Source organism: Anoplolepis gracilipes, chromosome 3 (assembly GCF_047496725.1).
Source record: "Anoplolepis gracilipes chromosome 3, ASM4749672v1, whole genome shotgun sequence".
Classification (NCBI taxonomy): Eukaryota; Metazoa; Arthropoda; class Insecta; order Hymenoptera; family Formicidae; genus Anoplolepis; species Anoplolepis gracilipes.
The window spans coordinates 12,509,736-12,536,968 of NC_132972.1; the positions used below are offsets into that span (position 1 = coordinate 12,509,736).

A 27,233-nucleotide genomic window follows, 5' to 3' on the forward strand; every position below is an offset into this window, starting at 1 on the left:
TCTCGTTAAGATGAATTTTTCTTGAAAATACATGAGTTGCGTTGAGAAAAGATTAACAAATTTCTTCGAAATCATGCTTTGAATCGAGATTATTTTTTCAATAGTTCAGCCTCAATTATAAACTTCAATTAATTCTGGGATCATAGCATTCATCGATAGAAGTTTGCGAATATTCGTCGTGTATTCGGAGTATATTCGAAATTACTTCAGCGAGAGTAATATAGGGATGAATTGATGAGGTCGTATATATCATATCCATAGATAGGAAGCGATTGAGATCGTCTACATATATGATCCTTTTTACTTCTCGCTTGCCGAGTTTTCGCGATTGCTACACGTATTTCTCGTATTCTTCGGCATGCTAGTGTGTTATTTTTGCAACAGAATATCAAGTTGAATATCGTTAAAAGTTCGGAGTGAAGCGAAAAGAAGAGAAGAGCGAATATCTTCGGGCTACAATTAACCTCGCGCTAGAGCGTGAATACCGCTTGAAAAAATATATATCGCGCAAGTGTTTAAATTTTATTATAAACGACCTAGAAATGTGCCACAATAAGCGACAAACTGCCTGTCAAAGCAGTTTCTTTTCTCTGCCGCCAACGAATGTAATACTTGTATTACGTTTTTAATTATCGCAACGTCTCGCGTTTGTAGTCACACTCCGTGTATGTAGACTTTGCAAGAATTCTTAGTAATGTACTTAAATTAGCCAAGTCAAAAACATTCCTCTCTCTCTCTCTCTCTCTCTCTTTGCTGTTTAGAATTAAAATCGAGATTCTATGTGAAGAATTAGTTTTCAGTTTTTAATCAAAATCATCATTTTTCTTTTTTTAAAATAGAAAATTTTATTTTAAGACAAGAAAAGATTTCATACTAATGTATAACGGTTGCTAATAGGTTTTATGTAGTAAGACGTTTATGTATAAAATTCAGTCACTTTATTGAATTTTTCTAAAGACTTCATGAAAAGAAACAAACAAAAAAAATATTTAAACTTTCATATTATTATATAACTATTGTACTATATTTATTTTTACCTTATTTTTTAAGAAAAAAGTTTAAGAATTAATTAATATAATTTAAATCCATATCTGTACAATGTTTATAGTTATAGTATATTTATAGATACGCATATTTTTAACATAAACTTGTAATACAAAATCCCTATTTTATTGTGTTCACTGTATATAAATGCAAGCATTTTTCACGGGCATGCGAAAGGTTCGATATATCAAACAAATATTACTATGTTTCTCTAAGCTCAATACATTCCGAAAACATATGAGAATATATGAAAAATCTACTCAAAAGCTCTTTCTCTCTCTCTCCTCACGAAGAAACTTGATAATGAATTCTTGCTTCAATTTTCTTAGTGATTGAATATAGCGAGAAGGAGATCATATTAAGGAGGATCTCTCGATTTATCTAGTGGAATATAAATTTTGAAATACGACAGACGAACCGATGAAAAGCAGTATCCTTTGCGAGAAAAGATAAACGGTTTTTACGCAAAGTATAATCCATTTAAAGTCTGTTTGAATCAAGAATTCAAGATATAGCGCTTTAAATAGTATATTCATCAATCAAAGCCCTCGAATTAGCAGAATTATTTTCAGAATAAAAATGATCGAGAGGAAATTAATTGCTATCTGCAAATTAATCGTTCAAAGTTAATAAAAATAATCTTCTGTAATAAGTCCGTCAAAGTATTATATTATTAAGTATTAGGTATTAAGTATTAATGTTTTCTTATCATAAGACTGATATAAATGATACACAATTTTTTAATGAGACGGAATATCCGCAATTTTTACTTGTAATGCATTTAAAAAAATTAATTGGAATGTCTTTTTTCGTAACTTACGAATTTTCAATATTTTGTCTGAAAAATTTAAGTAATTTGTCGCGCTAAAAACTGCTTCATTAAATTGCGAAACAACATGTCCAACGCGTATGCCCGTAAAATATTATAATTACGATGAACGAACTTGAACATCGGAGGGTAGACGATAACCAGACACGATGGACCATCGTCGGAAAGCAAAAGTTGCCGGCCTCGAAAGCCGGGGCAGAGCAGCAAGTGGTCGTATTCTCAGCGGCGGGACAACTTTCTGCGTAGCATACCGAAGTTTCTCGATCCGCCGAAACTCTCGAGGAATTACGACAGCGTCCTTCGGGCCATTCCTGTTACCGGCTCGTGAACTTTGCTTTGTAACAAAATTTTGCAGACGACCCCGAACCCCCGTCCGATATTTGAGCAAAACAAATCTCACCGATAGTTTTTACAATTCTTCGTCATTCTATTTTTCGTTTAACACCCAAGCGACAGATGCTTCCGATTTGCGGTTTATTAATCTTCTCCATTAAATTAAATGGTTTGATAAATGCTGTTTAATTTAAAATTAATATTTTACTTTACATAAATACAGAGAACTACATATAAATAATAAACATCGACTAAATACTGTATATAATATGTGTAAAAATTGTTTTAGATAACGATTAAACTTTAAGAAAATTTTGTTGAATATATAGGAAGCTTTCTTTTTAAATTAAATTGGAATATTAAGTGAGCATTAACAATTATACATATCTGTATACATTATATAGATGTGACATTAAATAATAAATAAAACAAAAAGTTAATTTTAATTTTAAAAATTATTTTATGAAAAAATTGAGCTACTTTATAATTTTTTTAAATTAAAAATATATTATTTTATGATAAGTATCATCAAGTTTCGTGCAAATTTACTACGATCATTAAATATTTTACAACGCAATTACATAATCACTTCATATATCGATAATTGCATTTAAAATTCAAGTAAGTATTCTGTTTTTATAGCATTACCAGTGACAAGTTTGCTTCTTGTTTTTTTAGGTGCTGCGATGTATGCGAACCTCACGAACTACGTTACATGAAAAGTTTGTCAAGGTAGAATATAAAGTTTTGCAAACTTTGTTATGAGAAACTTCAAAATCTTTGATATTTTACTTAGACTGGCTTTGATGTTGTCTATATATATCTTTTTCTTCCTTTCTTCAACGATTATCGCTCTTGTAAACAATGTTAAGACTTTTATTACAGTAAAACTACAGAATTGAAAGAAAATAGATAGAGACGTATAGACTGAAACTACGTATTGAAATGACTAATTTCTTTTTTACAAGTTGAAATTATTGTATATAAATATTTTGTATATTGTACATAATATTTTATGAAAGAAAATATATATAATATATATTACAGCTAAATGTTTCTTTTTTTCCTACATAAAATAAAGATTCAAATTTTAGATTGAACAGCAGTGTGATAAAATATAATTCAATCAATTTAAAATATAATTTTCAACAAGAGGGAAATATTTTAACGTTTAATTTATAATTAATGTTTCATCCAAATCAGATACGAACCGTTGCATTTAAATTACAAACTGAGTTTGATAATTAAAATTTTGCTGAGTAATTTTAATGGATTAATGAACACGAAACACATTTATATTGGCGATATCCGATAATAAACGTCTTTTAATTTTGTATGCTATTTCTATATAATAATATATGTGTACGTCAAGCTAATATATTGTAATTACGAAGCGACATTCGACATTCACAGATTACTGGAAAATAAAGTAATAAAGTAAACGATAGCAGTAGGGCACCGATTTAGATTTCAGGTAAGCCTCTTCTTTCCATAATTTTATGTCCTATTCAGGATAATACCGTATCATTATCAGTAAAATGATAATCTCGTTTTACATAGAAAATTCTTTATTTGCACTTTTACGTAGATATAATATTAGAGTAGATGTAATGTCTCTTATTCTTATCTACAGAATCTTTTAAATAAAAAGGAGATCGAGCAATCCGCTGATTCTAACATATCGCTATCGTTGAAATTTACTCTTCTAGCATAATGTGTTAGACCGAAATCTGATTGTCGAGAATAGGCCGAGCCGTATTCGCGAGTTAATGGTAGATTCGAGATCGTCGAACTTCCGCCAAACTTTGGCGACCCTCTACGCGGATTCTCCTCGCGTCCTGCACTTCTCCGAAACTATGTCTTCCTACCTAAGCAATGTCTTCCGTCTTTTGAACTTTCTTCTCGTGGAATTGAATTGCCACAAAATCGGTTTTGATTCCGAACTGCGCACGAAATCTTGAAATCTATATTCGGTTAAGGTCTTATCTATTGTTACCGAGCCTCTCCATATTGAAATCGACATATGTTTTTTTTGTTTATTAATTGTAGCTTCTGCTACCAAAAAATAAAAATTAAACTTGCTTGTTCAATAACGTTACAAGAAATAAAAAGTTATATTTTTGAATTTTATGAATCACATATAATTAAATAGAAGACACATTAATTAAAAATCTAAAATCTTATTTTTTGTTCTTGCAAAAATTATTTAATGTAATACAAGAACAGAATCAGTATTTTTATGAGAAATTAACGCTGTCAGTAAAAGCATATTTTTATATGATGACAATAATTGTTTTTTTTTCATAGAATATCAGAATTAATAATGACAATGACGTGATTATTATTATTTATTTAAATTACTGGTCATTTTAAATTACTAATATGTTGTCATCATGTTGTCAGGATTTTTATTGGTATCGCTTATTCCTATAAAAATGTTTTACGTGATTATTTCAGTAAAATACGTATATATCGTCATATATAGATTTTACAAATCATACATTTAATAGTTACTCATTAAAATATTTTTTTAACGATTATAACGACAATTTTTAACTTTTTTTCAATTAATATCTGTTTTCTCTTCTAACTTTGAATTTTTCGTAGATGGAACTGCGAATTACACAGCATGATCGCGTAAATCGTGCAGAATGTGACAGCGTGAAATGTATCCACTTTTATATTTCCCAGTCTATTTTATATCTTTTTCGTAAAACACAACGATGTTCGCACCGGTGTTTCTTTTTGGAGTGACATCGACGTTACGTGTCTCATAAAAAATCGATAGACTCGAGTGTCCCACAGTAGAAAATCGTATTGTCGTGAGATGTTCACCGGTTCGTTTCACAGATAAAAATGGTGATACATTTGCGCTCCATGGCGTTAACGTTACGCGACAAATTACATATACATACGATTTCCACGGAGAGTTACAGACTTATCGGAGGTGCCGATGTACGGTGATCAAGCGGTGTCGACATAAACTTTTTACTCGAGATGAAAGAAAAATAAAAGTGTGCCGACGCACACAAAAGAGATCGAGACGACGAGATACGGCAAGCAGGAGATGTGTGACTAGACTCACTCAGCAGGTTCTAAAAGTCAAGATAAGCAATGAAATCGATAGACTTTCTTTCTGCTAGAATCTACTTTCAAAGGCAGCTGTGGTAGACACTCGCCTCCTACTCGCCATCCGTTCGAGAAACGTTTTTCCGGCACTAAGTCTCACCTCAATATCTTCAACTGAAACTTTACCGCTATTTTAAAAGATTTATCGTGGCAAACGTTTATTGACGGTATCGGTCCACTTACGGTGATAGATAAATTAATAAGTCTTTTTGTTTTTGATGTTTCATTTTTTTTTGTCACCGTTTGTGCGACACACAAGTTTTCTTTTACGTATGTACTAAAAATCTTTATTTGACTGTAATGATTTTTATTAAAATTTATAAGGCGTCTCTTCTATTATAAATCTTTTTCAGTCTATTTTCTGTTACATATTGTTTGAGCTTAAGAAAGATGATGCACGATATATTGTACGTGTATCACACCATTATTAAGAAATTCTTGCTTTAATATTTTCGCCACGGGAGGTTGTCGCATTGTAAGTTGTGAGGTATTTGGTGGTATTTTGCAGAATCTTACGAGCAAAGTCGGCGTCGCTTATAACTCTTAATAGACACATTGTCGCAAGATTTATCACGCCTTACAAATTTCATTTATACCAAGGTTTTCAACGCATAGTCGCAATTTACATTCTAGCGTCGCTAACGAAGCGCACGAACTGCTAAAAGTGTAAGTTTTGCATCTCGCGTGCCACCGACCAACGTACAACACCTTTTCTAATTTGTCATGCAGCTACATTTCTTTCTTTCATCCTGTAAAATGACCCCTCGTAAATATCCGGGCGTACGTGGCATATATTCACGGACAATTCAATGGCGAAGAGACGTTTGGGCGATATTCTGGAGCGACTTCGGCATAAAAGTCTCGCTGCTACGCTGTCATTTTTCACTGCGGTCGTTCACCCTATTGTTGTGTCGGCTTTACTGTGCATACTCTTTTTGCATATGCCCCGGCATAAAGACGTGGCGATTGATAGAGGAGACATCTATATAGGGTGTCGCATCGCGATCGAATGTTTTCTTAACCGCACAAATGCTAAAGAAAAATTACCATATCGTCAAAACCATCAATTTCAACGGAATCTTTTCAACGTTCAACTCTATATTACATTTTATATATTTATGTATTTTACTATATTCTATATACTATATATTTTTTTAAAGATAATGTAACGTGCGTATGCTACATATCCTTGTATATATTATCATTTTATAATTTATTTATTATAGTTTTGTCTGACGCACCTTAATATTTATTTTTTAAAAATTAAATGTTTAATAGCAAATTTTAGTTTGACGGATTGTAATTGAGAATGGATAAAAATCTAAAAAAAAAAACAGAAATTGAATGCTTGAAATGAATCTTGTCTGCTATCAATTACGAATTTTTCAAAATGAAAAGTTATTACATACGTATATATGTATATATCCTTCTTAAATGTTTAAAAAGTCAAATATTTTAATACAAAATAAAATATGATTTTGTTAACAAAAAATTGATTCGAAATTATATTGACAATCTACTAAAACTAAAAATGATACACCTTGTATATGTGTATTAAATTAAAGGAAGCGTTTATGATAGTCTATAGTTTAATGAAGTATAAGTAACTCATTTTTTTTTGTTTTTTTCAAAGTGCAACTACATAAAGCGAGATGCATTTTTTTCTGTGAGTTTTTTGTTCTCTTTTTTTATTAATAGAAAATAATATTACTTACGTATTCTACTCATGTAGCGTTACATGCATTTAGAAATAATAAGTTTATGAAATAAAATGCAAATAATTTCATAAAATTTAATCAATTAATTTGGTATTTTTCCGTATCGTTTTAAATTTAATTAAAAAAATTTTTAAATGTACGTTTTCGATAACTTTGACATACTGTTTCAGAAAACGTGAAAATCCTTAGTTTCATACATCTCCCTGTCAACATTAATATCCTGTTTTCGCGTGATGAGGCTCGAAATCTTCGGACCATTTCCTTCCTGTCGCGATTTTTTAGATTTATTGGTACCTAGCAGCCAACCCGAAATTTTACGAGGGTGATCGTATCAACCATTGACCATACGTTCTGTTTCTACACAGCGGCAGTTTGGCACAGATAAGATCCGCAAATAGGTCATACAGACATTTGTTTGTCTTCTTCCGCCAATAAATTAGACAGGTCATATAACATAATTAGCTATTCACAATAAACAAAAAAGAAAACAAGTATTTTTAACATCTCCCTCTCGCTATCTTTTGAGAGAAATTAGAATTTTATTAATCGACATATAATAAAATTCATAATATTTTTATTTGTAAATTTGAAAGAAAATTTGCAGTGTGTTCTAATCGTGCTTGTGTCTTTACGTTATATTTTTTCTTTGCATTTGTTTTTACAAGATTACAAGTTCAACAACTTAGTCAATTGAAAAAATTTAAAGCAATTTAACACTCCAATTAACGTTCTCGCATAGTTACGTGTTATATTATGATATATCAAACTCGTATAACTAAAGCTAGTTTCAGATCTCTCATTTTCATTTCTCATGATATGAAAGACGCGGCCAAGCAATCAGCCGTGTGCACGTATCGACTTTAAAGGAACTTTTTGCGGCGGATAGGTTTTTGAACTTTGCTCTCGTCCAATGAAGAGTAATTACGGGAATCAGGTTAAAGTGTAACGTGTTTCAAACTGACTGGCTGGTTGGCTGCATCTCACGACCGCGTCCAGCGTCCAGCCGTCGTGTAACAATTTGTAGTTTTCACACAGCAGCGCGTTGCATTTTCTCGTTTTCACGACTAGTGTAACGAAAGCGACAGATTTCGCGACCCTCCGAAAGCTGCACTCTCATGTAAATTCTAAGGATAACATTACAGTCTCATACAATATTTAAAGAGCCTCTCTCTCTCGCGCGCGTTCTCTGACATATTCGGAACAGGATATACATGTAGTTAAAAATATGAAATGTTATCTCGTTGTAGGAAATTTTATTCGAATAGACGACAAGAGTGAACAAAAATCAAATAATACTGACAATGAGATATATGTCGCGGGAATCACTATATTACGATTTTCAATGTACTGTAAATGTCGATATTTTTTTGAAAAAAAGTATCAAATACAGTATATAATTATGTTTAATATGCTACACAGAAGAAAAGTAAGTGTCAAATCAAAACTTAGATACCTACTGATATGAACGCGTTCATTGTTTCATATATACGCAACAATTTATAATCTTTTGAAAAGAATTTAAAAATCTTAAATTTTAACAATATTATAATCTTATTTCATCAATACTACAATTGTCATTTCAAGAATAAAATCATTATTTTAACTCTAAAAAATTATAACCTTCGATTTGAACATGTGTTATTTTCTATCCAACATTTTTCCCTCTTTATTCAAGAGAATTATTCTTAAATAACAAGAATATATTTCTTTTGGTTAAACTATATAGAATGTCTTCATCCAAGCAAATTTTCTTTATTTAACGCAATATAATCTCATTTTAAGATTTACATTTTGAAACTAAAGATATTGTCAAAGTAAGAATATTCTTTTTTTCTGTGTATGACTCTCGAAATATCGCTTTATTAAATTTAGATAAATACATTAACATGCGGATGCGTTAAATCTTTGTAGATAGTGATATTTTATTCTTTTTCTCTAGCACGATAATCCGCAACGCCCGATGGTATTAGAGCACTCAACTGTGACATATCGACAGGTTGACTTGTGCCAATATCATGCCAGAGAAAACTCTTGAAAACGACGAGAATGACAGTAATCGTTAGAAATCTTGCAGAAATGGTTGATATATGACGAATATGTAAGATTTCCATTAGCTCTTTTAAGCTGTAAAATATTGTGCTTTTTAACTTAATCTCTTCAAAAAATTTTACTGACATTTTTCGGTAGTGTCACTTTTCAAGAGTAATAAATATTTCACCGTGGAAAACCGCTCTCCGTTAGCGATAGAGAATCTCTGTCACCTGATAACAATGTCAAAAACTCAATTAAGATCCTAGATTATCCTAGTTTTTATTTTCTTTGTCGAAAGACACGCATGTTAAAAAGATACTTTGACATTTTTTATATTGTTATACTTTTGACATATCGAGAAAAGAAACAATACGTGAGAAAATTCTTTCATTTCACGCGCGCTGATAAACATGACATCCTGTAATTATGTAGTATTTCTGCAACTCTCGCAGTACTTGAAAACTACTTTATTCCGCATGACATTCTGCTTCGTTATGACCAACCGCAATGTTAAATTTGAGCTCGTCATAAAAAAAACTCACCGTTTTTATCGCTGATAATTATTTTTCCTCTCGGAAACCCATTAGAACCAAGAGTTTGCGAAAACTCTGTTGCTCATTCTGCTTATACCTAGTAAAGTATACAATGCATAAACATTTCGAGTATGGTATCATCGGGAAGATTCCAGCAATAAAGATAACTTTGTAGAGGGAAAAGAAACTATTAAAACTTATGAATTATTTTTTAGACCGATGTGCGAATCTCTGAAATGTTTTTGTACCTTATACAATTCTACAACATATTACTATCATTTAAAGTGAGTTTTTACGAATTTTAACATTTTAACGACACGTCAGACATTTCGAGGAATAGTTTAATCGCAATTTTTACTCGATCTGGGAAACCATACTTTTTCGAGACGGACCACTGAAAATCTACTGGATTAGCGGAAATTCTGACGTTTTATTTCCCGCTTTTCTCACCTGCGACGATATACTATAGAATTTACTCCAGCCGCCAAGCTCTCGTTAACGTCAAATACGCGTTTCTTTAGAAAATAATGTCGGCATTTCCAAACGCGCGCTTTCTTTACTTTTCGAGTTCTGTAACTCGCGATTTCTTCTGGTTAGAAACGATATATCTCGAGATTTACTCAACCGCGAAGCGTCCGTTAGTCTCAAATACGCGCTCCTTATGGAAATAATATTGCAAATTCGCCTTGACTTTGCGTTTCAAGTTTTATTTCTCTTTTTTTTTAACCTGCAATTTCTCCCAGTTAGCAACGATATTTTGGAATTTACTTCATCGCGAAAATTCCGCCGACATCGAATGCACGTTATTTTGGGATAGAATACATTACGGTTTAACTTTGTCTTCTACTTTTTTATTTCTTTGCTAAGCTCGGAATTTCTTTCAGCTATAACAATATATTCTGGACTTTGCTGCGAAAAACTTAGTATTAAATGCTCGTTAAAAATAATATTCGAGAAAAAAATTCACGTTTTTCCGATATATACTTTTGTTTTAATTTTTACATCCTCGGTCGTTTTGTACTTTTTGCTGTAGCACTGCTTTAGAATTCTTCTTCATCAGATTGAGGGATTTTATTCGTCTAATCAATTTATCTAACATATCGACGTAATATTTTAATTAAAAAAAAGTACAATTTAATAAAAAAAATATTTAACTAATTAAAATATTTACGCTCTGTAAAGCGGTTGAAATTAAAAAATTAGTTACATCGCGATACGAATTATGTTTATTCATAAAGCTCCGACAAATTATAGCGATATATGTTGCGTATATATACGCATCGTCATTTGGCATAATAAAATACAAAATATTCACGCATACTTCTTAATTATATCTATTTAATGCGAAATGGCAATTACATTCTACATTCAGTCTGCGTGATTTATATTCAGAATTATGACTTCCTAATTAATTTCTCTGCATCCATACTTTCGTAAAGTACCATGCTTAACGTTAAATACGGCCTAATTCTGAGTTTAATTTACTTAACATAGGGACCGAGGATTTAATGCAAATATGTAATGGAAATCAAGCAACCATGTGTAGTGTTAATGCATGCTGTGAATATAAAGATCGATGTACATATCGCGCTTAAGTTCTCAAGTATATTATTGGAAAATATGCGTCACATTATATACAAGGGTGAATTAGTCAGATTCTGTAATTTCCCTTGTGAGCATATAATCAGAAAATCCGTTATCACACAAGGGAAGTGAATTCTAAGCGATTTTACTTTCCCTTTCCTTTTTTGCACATGGATACTCCCGATATATATATATTCTAGTCCAGTATTTCCGTCTAACAAGAGATATAGGACATTCCGAGAGCGTAGAAATTTTAAATCAGACAGTTGTATTTCCATTCGCGTAATCTTTACGATGAATTATATATGTTTCAACTCAAATTTTGCAAACATTGTAATAGTTTTATGAACGTAATTAAAAAAAAAAATCTTTTGATGATAATGGAATACTTTCTTTTTTATCTACAATAGAATAAATTGTTCTCTTCAAAGCCTCACGATATATATGCGAGAGCAGAAAAATATTTTTGTGTTGCAGAGAGTATTTTATTTTCTTTCTGTTTAAAAAAACACCACATTGATGCATCAGATGTTATCGAGATATTTCCTTCTATTAATTAGCATTGTTATTTCGATTCAGATTTTATTCTATTAATCAGGATTGTTATTTTAATTCGGATCTTTTGTACCATGATGTTGCAAAGATACATCGGCAATATTAATGCTTAAATCACTTCTAATGTATTTGTTTGCCACATAAGCTTCTTGTAAGTTTATTCAACGTTGATAAACACAGGCCGATCCATTAACAGTCCAGTTTCTCGCGCCTCGAAGAACGAACTCAGTAAGGAGTTAAATCCGCCGACAACTGTCTTTTCCCTCGTCCCCTTACGACTCTCCTCAGCTTTCTGGACGACAGTCCAGGCGATCTACGCGAGCGCGATTTGCAGTCTCCGCTCGAACCAGGCAAATGGAACGCACCAGAGGGCCTCTCCCGTAGGATCGATAGAATAGTGGGGGATAGCTCTGCCGGGCGGTCGGGAAGGACGATGAAGGACGGGGAGGAAGGGGGGAGGGAGTGCGGGGTTGAAGCGAGATGAAACGACGAGGAGCCGAGGTCGCAGGGGGTGTGTGTGGGAGAGATGAGGGCGCTCCGGCGGCTTCCGCGTCGCGCCATGGTTGCTGCGAGCGGCGTCGGCGTCGGCGTCGTCGTCGTCGCGGTGGCCGTCCCCGTCGCCGGCGAAAGCGGCCGCCACCAGACCGTACACGCAGCGCAGCGGCCAAAGGCAGTCTCCGGCGCTCGGTCCAGTTCGCCCTCCGCCGTCGCTTGGCTAAGTACGTACGCAACCGCCAGTGCCGGTGGCGTCGCGACGCACGTCGTTTCGTGTCACTCCGTACTCCCGCGTACTCGTTTACTCGCCGACGACGTTTCACCGCCCCTCGCGGAGCGTAAGCCACGCGGATCAGGCGAGCATCTTTCGCGCGTTAACTTCCGGATCGAAAGAGCCGTGATATTCCGCCCCCGTAGAATTCATCATCAGTGGAAGGATACCAGGACGTTTTCGCATCGAGGGCATTGAATCAACAATTTGGAGACGACGTTGAAGGAAAAGGTGCGAGAGAACAATTTCTTGGGAAAGTTTCCTTCTTCTTCTTCTTCGAGAAAAAGAGAGAAAGGGAAATCGAGAGGGAGAGAGAAGATCGAAAAGGAGTAGTGATAGGATTCACCCCTGGATCAAGTCCGTGGATCAAGACCGACCTAGTCTAAAAAGGTACCAAGGATTTATTGTTTGAAAGTGTGAGTGTGTCCGTATATGCTCGCGAGATGTTCTATTTGCGTTTAGGGAATTGCGGTTTCTGAATTATAACGTGATGTTTTTACTGATTGAATTATTGGTACAGAAAAGTACAGGAAATTTCGTTTTTTGAAAGTGAGATAGTGTTTTATTCTCCTATTGTTAAATTATAACGCAATGTTTTATTCGCGTCCGCAAAGTTGTCATTTCTGACTGATTTTTTACTATTTACGAGGCTGCTCCTGCCAAAAAGATATATTTAATATATTTTTTGAAAATACCACAATATACGCCGTATATTGTCACAGTATTCGTACATTTATTTATCCATATTTAGGCATGCAATACTACGTCTGACTTATCATTGGTCTTTCTACTGATTTTTAAATCAAATGTCTTAGAAAATTAATGAATATTCATTTTTTGTAGATGACCGCGTTAATAGAGCAAACTTTTAAAATTATGCAATTCTCATTTTTATTTATATTATAAAAATTGTTATATCTCTGAAATATTTTATCATATATTTAAAGAAATTTATAATGAGAAACTTTCGTTCGGTGCCAAAGCTTCAGGCAGGGAGGATATATATTTTATTTTTTAAGAATCTTTTTATATGTTTTCGCAATTTTTCACTTACTTTAAAATGCAATATATCAGCTCTCTTACGTAGTATTTTTAGTAGTTTTCAAACTAATCGATTCATAAAGTTGTATAAAATATTCGTTTTAAAGAAAATGTCAGATTGTTTTGATTAATTGTTTGGCTTTTTACAATATTCTATCACATTTTCGAAATTTCCACGTCTGAATCATTATTTTTTTACTAGCCTAGAAGTGATCAATTTCTTACAAATCTATTAACTAAATCTACTAACTTTTTAGAATTACGATATGCTTTATACTTCTCTAAGATTTTGTCGAGTCTGATCACTTTGCGATGTTTCTACTAACTGGAAGATCGACAGTTTTCGAGAAGAATGTGCAAGTAAAGTTAGTATCTCAAAAGCGAGTCAGATGCTAGAGATATATAGAGGGTACCAAAGTTTTCGATTTACGATTCAAGCTTTGGCGCCAAATGGAACTTGCTCATTGTAAATTCCTTTTGTTTCGTAGAATTGCGATCCTGAAAATAGCCTTCGTTTTCCCGAGGCATATTTGCAATTCCCAATGGACTTACATATTGACGTCCACGTATGTTTGCAGCTGTATGTATTCTTTCGAAAATAAGATTTTGATTCAGAGGATATTCCCGAAGATCGAACCTCATTCAAATATCCGTATCTTTTATCTTTTTATCCATCTTTGTGATAATTGTAGTTTCTTTAAACTAAACAAATTTTGACACAATCGCTGTATGATTATGTTTGAATGTTCCTTATCAAACAATCCCTATCGAACCTTTAAAAAACTTTCTCATAAACTGTTTGTTGATAAACGTGCTTTGTGTTTGGAACCTGATTATCAAGCTATTAACGGTAAATTTTAAAAACTTTGAACCAAATAAGCCTCAAGGGTATAAACAAGTAACAAAACCTTGCTCCTCGATAAACTTCTATCAAAGTTTATTCTAACAGAATCTTAATCTGAGGCTTAGTTGCCGGAATACGTAATGTTGAAAATTCAAAAGTTACGAAGCAAGATAGCGCATCGAAGGTAATTTTTCGCCGAGGAAAAATCGTGGTTAAATTCATCAAGATACACTTCTTTTGGAATTTTATGTAAATCTTATGAAACGTACTCTGCCGGTATTACATAGGATGAACGTTCTCTCGTGCCATCCTATATTTTTTCTCTGCCAGACGAAGGGAGTGACAACGAGAGCTTTAGAGAAGCCGGAACGCGAAGTAACGTAGATCGACGTGTACTCGAAGCCTCCCGCATAAATAAGTCGCATCTCACGCGCGGACGAATCTGGAGCTATTATCATCTGTGCCTATAGAGCGCGAGGAGAACTCGATGCTATTGCCTTCGATTTATTATCCCCGTCTACCGACGAGCCGTGGTAACGACAGGACAATGCCAAAAGTTCGTGAAAACGTCAGCTCGCCAGTTCCCATTTTCTTTCGCGCATGTGATCCAGTCGCTGGATTCACCGTTTTGCATTCCAATGAATATTAATCAAATGCAATTATTAAACGTAAATTGGAACTCAAATAACGACTGTTTCGTCCTTCTATTTCCCTCAACTATGAGATTAAAAATACCAGGACATCTAGCTTTATCCGCATTCATCTATTCTACTTTTCTATCTGTATATTTGGTTTGAAAAATTGCAGATTATTTGTATAAATTTTTCCGTACTAGTTGAAATTTTGAATCAAATATCTAAATTTTTGCAGATTTAATAGAAAGTTTTCGTTTTCTTCATTTGATGAAACGCGAAAGCGCGGCAGTAGTCTTGTAAAATATTTAAATAGTAGCGAATCATGAATTTTTCAGAATGTCATAATTTTTTAATTATCAACACACGCACACACACACACACACACACACACACACACAAATGTAACTAAGTAAACCTGGTTGAAACGTTTTTGGATTAAAAATTAAAAATTTGTTACTATATTAAGTAGATCTACAGAAATAGCATACACGTATAAAACTATAAAAAATTGCGAGGAAAAAATTGATATATAAAATAAAAATTCAGCACTGACCAGTACGATGCGTAATAGCAGATTTTTACAACGCTGTACACAACGTTGATATGTAACATGCAAATATATTCAAATTATAAAAAGTGATGTCTAAAATAATTAATATTTTAAAAAACAATTATTGACGTATAAATAAATTTTTTATTTATCTATCCTCTTTAAATAGATATTTAATTAAAAAAACTCGCAACATTTTTTAAAGAGATTTTTTTTAGATGTAAACTTTTGTATAATATATAAATAAAAATTTATTTTTATATAAAAATATTTATTAAAAATATTTTTGATTAAATGTTTTAAATATTTTAATGTAAGTTTAAAATATTTTACATATATATTACACATTAATTTATAATAAATCACCACGAAAATAAACTAGCAATTAATTTCACAAGTAATAAATATAAAAATAAAATAAATTGTAAATAAATTGTACTTCACTCAGTTGCTTCGCTATTGCTCGATGCCTCTCTTTGGGCCTTCATCTCCTCTTTTATTCACACATTGTTGTTTTTTGTAAATCGTAATTAATTATCATCACATATTAATCAGTAAAATATCACGATGATCACGCGATACTTTGCACGGCATTCGCAAAAATTAATTATACACGATGCACATTATATTATATCTAATAATTTTTTTTATAGTGTATATCTTTATTTCTTCAGCTTCTGCCAAGAAGTACATTTTATTATATTACCAGGAGAAAATAACGCGAAAACTATTCGCTTAGCATTTGCAAGTTACAAGATCAAAGATACTCCTCGCATATCTATGTAATTTCTATTGCTGATGTATAATGTCTTCATTATTATTATTATTTTTATTATTTCATTGTTTTGCATTAAATATAAATAAATTCATGTATTGTACAAGCTGAAATGGGAAATAATTCGCAAACTGCTAAATATTCGACAATATATTTAAATTTGCTGATTATGTGTACTTGCTAAGTTTCGCATTTTAGCGAATTATAACAATATATAAATGCTATGTGATTGATTATAAATATTAAAATATATAGTTAATAACTGTGTTTGTTAATTAAATGCCTCGCGACATCTTTCAACTGTAATCAATTCCGTATCCGCGAGACTTTGTTAATAGTGATGAAAAATTCGGAATTGAATATTAATATATGATAACATTGCACAATACTGTGCGAGTCGAGTTAATAATTAATTAAGACACGGTAGAACGTTTGAGCACATACAGTTAAAATTTGATATCTATTGTATGCCTAATGCGTTTTGAATGTAAAACATTCGAGAAATAAATGTGATATTTATAAATAAAAAATATAAAAAATAAACTATATGTTATGGCTATCTATTATTTGAATCGTTTGCTCTGATGATTTATATATTAATCTGTGCTCTTTTGATTTAAGAAAATGACGGCTAAATTATATTTAATTATATTTAAATCATGAAAATGCGAGAAATGCGAGATATATTTAAATCCAAGTATTTAAAAAATTGCTATCTATATAAAATATGAGACTAATTTGATTGCTATTTTCTATCGATTCATGATTCTTATTCAATGAATTACGAAATAAATAAGTAATTAATAAATAGTCGTTGCTTCGACAGGCTTGCGAGTTATTGGTAATATCTAATTTAAATATAATCTATAGAGCGTCTATTAAAAGATATGGCGAGAGAGCAATGCGACTTTGTTACCTTTTCGTTCGAGTTTCACCGTACGACTGACAACGACGAGGACGGAATGTAAACAGTAACGTGTTGTATGGCATCGAAAACTGAATGTAAACATTAGCGCTATACGCTATAGGGTATTTAAAATACGAAGATCACCAAATATTATATATATATATCTATTATAAATATAATCGTAGAATTGAGTAATTCGAGTAAAGACAAATGATATATATCATATATCAACAATAATATATCAACATATATATATATATATATATATATATATATATATATATATATATATATTTGATGCAGTAAAAACTAAAATATTTTTATATTTCTTTCCACGTTCTAATTTATTATTAATAAACGGTTGATATATTATTGTTGATATATGATATATATCATTTGTCTTTACTCGAATTACTCGATTCTACGATTCTGTGTTCTTAATATACAAAACTAATTAACAAATTACATTGAAATCGGCGAAAAATTCGACGCAACACATGTTCGAATTGAAACATTGAAAAAACAATTATCTTCTTAAATAACAAAATAATTTCTACCGTATTCGATTCTATCGCAAATCACGTTTCATGATTATTAAATAATGAACGTAGAGAGAATAAATGTACGTCGAGTATATATAAGTATATTTGCTTTGATTAAAAACATAAAATTGGAAAATATTATGTATAATAAATTAATGTATTATATAGCCAGAGTTATTTAAAGTCTTGTTTCTTAATTAATTACTTTTTTCTATTGTGATAGGTTTTAAATAACACTATTATTTATGTGTAACCCTATATTTTTTGGCACAAAATATAGGGATGATCGCCAGGAATTTGTAATTGTGCATACACATATATGTTCAAATATTTTGGAATACATGGAACCCTTTCGGGTTCTGACTGTTATTAAGCTATTTTCTTATCGCAAAATATTGAATGCAATAGTAATTGAGTCTTTGCTGATTTTTCTTAGAAATTTTGGGATTTCTATATTTTTCAGCTTCTTCATTATTTATTCATCTCGAGTTTTTTAGCTATAATTTTACTGTTTAATTATTTCTGCTGTAGTATGTCAACAACTTTTTTTAAATTTTTGCTCCAAGCACATTCTAAACTTTAAGCACAGGTCTTCAGAAAAATGTCTTTTCTATATATAAAAGAATTGTTCTCCCTCCTTCTCTCTCTCTCTCTCTCTCTGTAGATGTGTATATATATATATATATATATATATATATATATATATATATATATATAAGGGAGAGACTAAAATAGAGAGAGAGAGAGAGAGAGAGAGAACAATTTTTTATGCAAAGTACGATATAATGACTATGAATCAATTTCATCGATATAGCTCATCTATATTTCATTGCCATGGTACAGACTCGAAATATCAGAAATCACATTTATCTCAACCGATAACTGATGGCATTTATCGTTAACGAATTCTCGCGAAAATGACTCGTACCTATTACTCATTGTCAGTCTGATAACTCGATATTTGCATCTGGCCTAGATGGAGGTGTAGGATGGGCATCAATTAACTTCAGATTAATTAGCCGCGGGGACGAACCGATTCGCTCCTACGGCGAGCTAAGACTGTCAACTTGGAATTTAACTTGCGCATCGCATCATGGCTTCAGTATTGTCGACGTGAATTACTCGTGTCGAGATAAATTACGCTAATGGATCAACATCCCTACGATGTATTTCATTTGTATGTGGTTCATTAACGAAATTAAAAGCTTGAGTAATGTTAGAATTCATTGAAAAATAGTTGGAACAGTCATGATTATTTACCAAAATATATCACTCCGTTTCGGTTTGAATTAATTCTTCAATTCAAACAAAGACATCGCTATTTAGTGGAATATGTTGTATTCAGGTTGTTTTTTACTTTTGCTTTAGTCAGATGAGCTTCCATTTGATTAGTTAGACATGGAATGAAAATTGAAATGTATAAAACTCTACATGTAATCGGTATTATTTATTTTGCACTCATTGTTGTAAAAAATATTGCTAAATCTATCGTATTTTACAATATAGTATTTTATTTGCGAGATTCGTACATGGGATTTGTTAATGCGGATGTATTCGTCACGAGTGCATTTGAAGTATTCTCTGAAGTGAATTTTAGCCACGATCTGATTTCATTTCTTAATACAAGCATATTACATATTAAACATGTTTATGCTTTAATGAACTTTTGCGTGCTATTATATTTTCTCTGGGACGATGAATGCAGTTTCGTCGGATGCAATTTAGCGAAATTGACTATTTGCGCGGAAATTGGCACAAAAAAGCAGAACGATATACAAGACAATTAAAGATCCAGTTTCACGTAATATTGTGCTACATTTTATTATCAAATAATACAATGTTATTTACTATTTGAGATTGTTGCTAGTACAATATTAATAACATAACAGAAATATTGTGACGGTAGCCAATAAATAAAAACAGACAGAAAGTTTAAAAAATATAAAAAGAATTTAATGGACTATACTGTAATCATGAGAGATACAATTTATTGCTTTTTATTGTTTTTTGTGAGTTTATTTTGTTACGGCATTTTTATTTCTCTCTGCTCTCCTTCTCTCTCTCTCTCTCTCTTTCTCTCTTTCAGTTTTTTTCTCTTTATGATGGTTTCAATTTTAAAGATAATGTAAAGTGCAACAATTATATTAGACAATATTTCAGATATATTATAAAATGTCAAGTTTTGTTATAATTTTCTACAATTTTCTCTTTACAATATATTTTACATTGTAAAGTTAGTTTTTGTGAAGTTTAGGATTAAATAATGCTAAAAGAGAAGTTAATTAAAACTTTTGCATTAATTAAAGTTGATGAGATTTAATATTGTGAGAATTAATAGCGTGCAATACTGTCAAACAGTATAGAATATACAATGTAATGACATTTAAAGAAAAAAAAAATAAAAAAGCAGACTTAGAAAGTTCAGAGGTGCATATTAGAAAAATTAATATTCCACCGTGGTATTTAATTTTACTAGTTCGTCGAACGAATCACCTAGCAAAGTTTGCGAAGGACCTCGTCTTTTCTTCTTTGAGAATGGTGTAGCGCCTATCTATCGCACAGCTGGTTATTTCACGTCACGTTTTATGTTAAAGGACTATTTGAGTCTCATGTCCAGCTTTCCTCGTAGTGATAACACGATATTCACATTGCGAATCATGAGATTGCGAGTGCAGAATTCGCGTGTTTGTAGAAATTAATCGAGACAGATTCTTTTTACTTAAATCAAGCATAATGTTTTATTATATATGGAATTTATTCACGGATTTTGCATAAGTATAATGTTGCGCAGTTTTAGTTACATCGTTAAGTCAATTAGTTGCACGCTTAATTAAATTTAACATTCTAAAGTGATAATACAATAAAATTAATACAAAGTGTAGTGCTTGAGATAGCTTGGCGAAAATAAACGTGGATAAACTAAAATCCTTGAATCAATGTTTGTATTGTGCCAGTGTCCAAATGGAGGGGCTGTATTTTACACTCATATCTCTGCAAACTGACTCTGTCAAGTTGCATATCGCTGCCGCGCGCGCTTGTCTAACGTCATGTCTGACGTTAACAAGACGTTTGTGTCTGTCACGAGTATCACCATTGCTTTAGACAGATTCGTCCGACGAGGCAACGTTTACACTTGCCTGTCAGTGTGAAACGACTTTCATTTGATGCGGGAAATTAATTAATCCGTTCACGTTAAGTTCGTTTGCGTAAAAGTAACGAAAATCTGTATCTCGGTTTAAAAAAAAAAGTTACATTAAGGGAAACAAATTTATAGAAATATTTAATAAATTTATATACAAACGCTAATGATAAAGTTGTGATAAAAATAAATTTTTTTAGCTTCCGCAACACACTGTCGGATGTTTACTTATTGTATAGAAGTTGAAGATTTGACATGGCGTGTTTAATATTTTCTGCTAAAAAATTAATTCGAGAATTTCTTAGATAACGAGTTCCCTAGTGTACACTAAAACTTTCGACAACTAAGAAACTAGGGGAAAATATGAACACTAGTGAGAGTAAATTGGAACTATTTTGAAGAAATTTGATATATAATGCAAACGCGATAACGTAAAAACTTAAAAACTTAAATTGCTCAATATCTCGTTAAGCAGAGAATTGAATCAAGCGAAAAAAAAAAGTTTTTTTAAATTTTAAAAGAAAACTTTGACAAGTTAACCACGTTACCTGTGAATACCTATGAACACATATATAAAAAACATTTTTGTGACGTAAATCTTATCTTATCTTTTATTGGCAATCGCTTTTTGTTGTCGAATGTAATACGAATCGTAGTTCTTTCGAGTCGCAGTCGCTATTAACAAGCCGTTTCCCCGGAGTTCCACATTTAACCATGAAAGTACCCTTGGTCATCTCTAAGGTAACGTTTCGATGCCAATGCAAGCTGACGACGCTTGTGTTTTCGCAAACGGTGAAATTAGTTATACGGAACAACTCCGTGATAGTTCGGTTGCGAATGACGGTTCCCCATTACATACATGCGAATGGACGATTTGTTATGTTTGTTTCAAGCGATTGTTTTAACAACCGAAATGTGTCGTTGGTTTTAATGTTCCTCGAACCTCAGAATATCCGTAAATTCAGTCGTGCTGCTATAAACACGTGACTTTGTATGAACTTAGTTAAATGCGAATTCGTCAGTTTATTTGGCTATTTAGCGTAAACATTGTTTTAACTGTGCTGTAAAATTTGATTTTCCTTCATTTCACAAAACATAAAATGTTAATATCAAAGCTAAAATAAAAATTAAAAAACAAAGATTTTAATTCTAACCACGACATAAAACCAATTTCATTTTCTTTTTTAAGTATGTAATAATTAAAAAGTAGCACATTACGATATACATGTATATTTTTGCAGTATATATGTACAATATTTTTCATTATTATATCTCTTTTTCTCTTCAGCCGAAAGAAATATAATTATAATAATTATAAGTAATATCACATGATTATGTTATGTTAGATGAAAGAAAAAAAGTAGAAATAAAAAATAAACAGTGTTTATATACATCTGTAATGGCGACTGGTTAATTACTCGTACATCTGTCTGACCTAACAAAAGGGTGTGTTTTTGCATCTGTCTCTATTCTTTGTTTTTTTAATATCTCAAATTTAGAAACATAGTAGAAAATGTAATTGTGCTATTATACTTAATAAAATATTATTTTTATTCAGGCACAGTAATTTAAACTATATGTTAAATTGTACGTTTGCATGACAATTACTATAATGTATTTTAAATCGGCTTGTTGAAATAATGTCACGGCTTTATCAATTAAACGCCCGAAGAAAGAGTTATCGATGGAAGGTTCTTCTTTCGATTAACTTTGCGATTCTTTCGGCATCAAGAAGTCATTTCGGCAATATTTAACAAAAATCATCTCGAAAACTGCATGTTTTTCCGATCGTCCTCTTTCGCTTTTTCGTCGCAACGACGAAAAAAATCCGCGTTGGAGCTACACGCCAATCGAATCGGCGTGGAATTAACGATTTCGCGTAGAACGATAGAGGTTCCGAAAAAAAGGGAGAGAAAGGGATTTTCTCGCGAAAAAATCAACTTCATACTCGACACGCGCGCAAACTCGCGCCTCTCTTTCGTTCCCTGTAAATGCGCGTGTCCGCTCGTGCGTTAGCTCACTCGCTCGCGTGGCCGAAAGAGCTTAATTGAATTTCTCTTAATTAACTGCCTTCGCGGTTACGATAATTGCAACGCACGAACTCTCCCATTACCGTAATTGTGGATCTAATTAATGTAGTCCCGGTGTTCTTCGTTCCGCTGTCGTTCTCCCGGCCAGTGGATTAAATTTTTAGGGGAACTTTCAACGGTCCTTCAACTTGTGTTTTATCCGTGCAAGATCATATCACATTTGCTAATGCGCTCCGAGAAGATAAGATGCCCTTTGAAGTAGAATCTACCAATTCTTTTTTATCCTGCTTCTGCCTCTTTCAGCCAAATTGATTCTTACAAAACAAATATTTTTTTATTACATAATGAAATCAGTAGAAGACTATAATTAGCGCAAATAACACACATGAGTGTAGAAAGTAGTAAATAGAAAATGATTTCTATTCCTCTGAATTTATTCCTTTTCTTATATAGCTTTTTAATGTTACATTTTTTATTTAAATAAATATTTGAGATAAAATTACGCTGTAAAAATTTTTAAACACTTGATACCTTTTTGCACAAATTGAAATATTTATTTAAAGATTCTTTACCTAAATCAGGAAATTTGTTGAATATACACACACACACATATATATATATATATATAATAAAAACGTATGAAGCATCGTAACATCGACTAATAGAGACTTATATAATCACGCACAAAATATTTCATTGTCAGTAAAGTATAATTGATTTCGCATTTCTAATATATTCGACATCTTTAATTTTTGAAATGTTGAAAATATAAGAGTGTAAAATATTATATCTTATAAAATTTTATTTTATGATAAAAATACTTGTAAAAAATATTTCATGACTAAAACACATTTCTTTAATATATACGTATATACGTATATACGTATAGAACACAGTTTCAGTAACATGAAGAAGATTCTACTCGAGACGAAGTACTGTCACAGATTTACAATGTACATTGTCGCAGATTTACAATGTACGCCTTTCCCCTATTTTCCATGAAAAGAAAGAAAGGGTGCGATATACGCGCGCGCCGCTTTATATCCTCTGGCCTCGCATCTTTTCTATCTTTTAACAGAATGGACTCAGAAACGAAGAAACGACGATGCTCTTCTGGTGATACACCCGATACACTTTCGCGGGGAGAACAAATGGAGGAACCATCGTCGTTCGACGAGAGTCTAGTACGTAATGGACGATTACACAGGGCGCCGTATTGCCGACGTAGAACGAGAGATTTATGAGACCGCAGGAATTGTGCGGCACGAAACTGAAACGAAAAAACGCGAAACTATTCGCCCGTTTCGCGACTTTAGCTATTTCGAGATACTATGACTGGCGCGTGTCCACTGTATCACCTGACCAGAAGCCAATCGTTAAAAAGTCGCGCATATTACGTGAAAAATAAAAATTTGTTCCTTGGACCGAAAATACTCGGTTGTATTGTAATGTTGAAAACAAAATCGAGAGATAAAATGGAAAATAAAAGGAATTTTTTAGAAAAATATAAAATGGAATCAAAATATTTAAAACTGTTTGTAAAATGTTGTGCATTTTGGTTTGATAATATTCTTTCCGATATAAAATACTATGTTTTAATTGACATGTACGACAAAATATTAACGGACGCTGTAACTATTTATATCAGGAGTGAGTTTAAATGGTTTGAAAATCCAATTTACCGACAAATAGAATTGAAAAATTCCATTAATTAATTACAAACAATTATTAGAGTAGAGAACGAAAACATTATTATTTGTGCGAACATATAATATATACTATATTAAGATTTCTCAACATTAAAATTTACGGTGTTGCAACGTCGTAAAATAATAATGATACCGCATCACAATTTACCGTTGTTAATATTGGTCTATTTCGGAAGGGTTCAATAAATAAAACGGTACGATGCAGATTTTATCTATGCGAACATCATCATAACTCTATCGCTGACTGTGGCGCGCTCGCAAACTTTTATTACCCCATATATAATTGTATGCTGCGACATGTATAAACTTGAGTGCATTTTTATATAAACCTCACATGTGAGACATTAATGGTAATAGCATTGATGAGTAACGTGGTAATTTATTTCGTATGTACCGCGGTAATAAGTTTTTGTTTGCATTGTTTAATGGTGATTAAATAATAAAATCTCCACATCGGTTATAAAATAAGAGAGACTAGATGAATGAAACATATGAAAATATAACAGACAATCGTACAGGCTTTTATAAATTTTCTCTCTAAATTAATTTAATCTTCATCTTTTGGTTTAATATGAAATTATTTCGTTTTTATCAATACGAATATTTTTATCAATACGAATTATTACATTGCAGATATATGTAATATGATACTAATTAAATAATAAATAATTTAATTAAATAAGATCTCCGTCCTAATTTCTTATTTTTAAATAATTCCATTTTATCTTCAGTGACTGAGACATTTTAAAAGATTTAAAATACTTGTTTACGACAAACGTGTCAATTTTAAGACAATTGTTAAACTTTAAAGCAATATTTGTTGAGAGAGAACATTGCTTTTACACGTGAAAAACAGCCTCATGGAACGTTTTTCATCGAGCCGGTAGTAGTTGAAACTTTGATGCTGCTAAATGGGACGGGCATTTATGGTTGGCACTGGCATATTGGTTTCGGTCTGTAATGTTCAGTTTGCCATATCGATAAAAATGTAGGCAGGTGTGTTTTTCGACAACGCGTGTGTCACGATCGAATTAAATGAACGAATACACGTTCGCAAAATGTGACAAGGGTTGATAAGTGCGTTGGCGCGCAGTGCGTAATTACGACAAGGCATTCACGACAAGGCAATTTTGTCGTTTGACAAAGAGGCATCCCCGATGTTATTGCAAAATGAAATATCGAACGAATACCGGAACGCAACGAAAATAAACTGGCCCCGATCATTCCTTTATCGGAAACGAGTTCCACTCCTATAATTATGACTTTCAATACGTCATTGAATATATAAAGCCGATATTGCTTGATTAATTCTTTAATTCCACAATCGATCATTCTACTGTATTGCGTGAGGAGAGATTTCGATGGCCGGTTAAGCGCGATCGATTATTCACATTGTTTCTGTAGTGTAACAAATCTCTTCATCTCATTAAACTTTATTGTACTTTTGGTTCATATCGCTTATGCAATCTGTTATACTGATGGTTTAATGTTTAATTTATGTTGATAGAATTAAAGCATAAAAGATACATTTTTTTAAATTTAATTGTTTAATCAAAAATAATATGTGAATATTTATAGAATGTATAAAAAAATAATAGCGCTTTCTACGTTAACAAAATCTTCTGTTTATAGTTACATTTTATTTTTAATCTAACATCGAATATCTTGGCAAACAAATTTAATTAAAATATTTAAAATATCTGTGATGCGAAATGGCAGTGTGTTGTTCCAGTAGAGTGCTAATTGGGAAGCCGCCGAACCGACAAAAGCAACGGCCTCTCTCGATCGTCATTGCAAATTCGACATAATTCATACGCTTAACTGAAAATTAATCGAACTGCGAGTATTGATATTGGCAGCGAATCATCGGCCCGATTCTGAAATTTTGATGCTACGGCAATCGAGGCGGCGAGACTTTCGCGCCCCCGTGCAGTATGTACTGAGCAAATATTTATTGATGTTAGAACGCATCATGCGCGTCTCTGTCGTAATTACGCTTCTGTAGAATGGAATCACGCTCCGCGGTATTCTTGCATACGAACGAGAATAGGTAAATGTATAATTAAAATTTTTTCTGCGCCATAAAAGCGATAGAATAAAAATTGTAGAAAATGTGGATTTTTGTTTTTTTTTTTCACTTACAAAAAATATTGTGACCATTATATTAAATACATATATCATTTTTCAATTAACATTTTCTAGACTCTAAACATATATAATATAAACATATAATATGAACAACCAAATCAAAAATATGCAATAAAAATTCATTTTATATTTAATTTTACAAGCAAACTATAATAAAATTTTACAAATTACGAAATATTAATTAAAAATTAAGAAAAGTATAAATGAAACATTTATTTTCGTAAATTATTCCTATATATTTTAAAAAGAAAAACGCTTGCCGTAGCGTTATGAAATATCATCTATATTTTAGTAACATTGAAAAAATACAGTAAAACTAGTATTTCCGCTCGACGTTTTGCCGCTTCATCACTTCAGTAATTAACGCGATAAACATAGCCGGTAGCGGTAT

General features: G+C 32.1%; 1 protein-coding gene and 1 long non-coding RNA gene across 7 annotated transcripts in view; one reads left to right on the forward strand and one right to left on the reverse strand.

Moving 5' to 3' along the window:
* Positions 1 to 27,233, reverse strand: part of LOC140664171 (uncharacterized) — a 156,898-nt gene that overhangs the window by 76,651 nt on the left and 53,014 nt on the right. The gene's annotated exons all lie outside the window — the stretch shown is intronic.
* Positions 12,377 to 27,233, forward strand: part of Kair1d (Kainate-type ionotropic glutamate receptor subunit 1D) — a 223,521-nt gene continuing 208,664 nt past the window's right edge. For all 5 annotated transcript variants that reach the window (XR_012046407.1, XR_012046403.1, XR_012046409.1 and 2 more), the window contains exon 1: positions 12,377 to 12,912. The gene's annotated coding sequence lies outside the window, so the exon portion shown is untranslated. The remainder of the gene's footprint in view (positions 12,913 to 27,233) is intronic.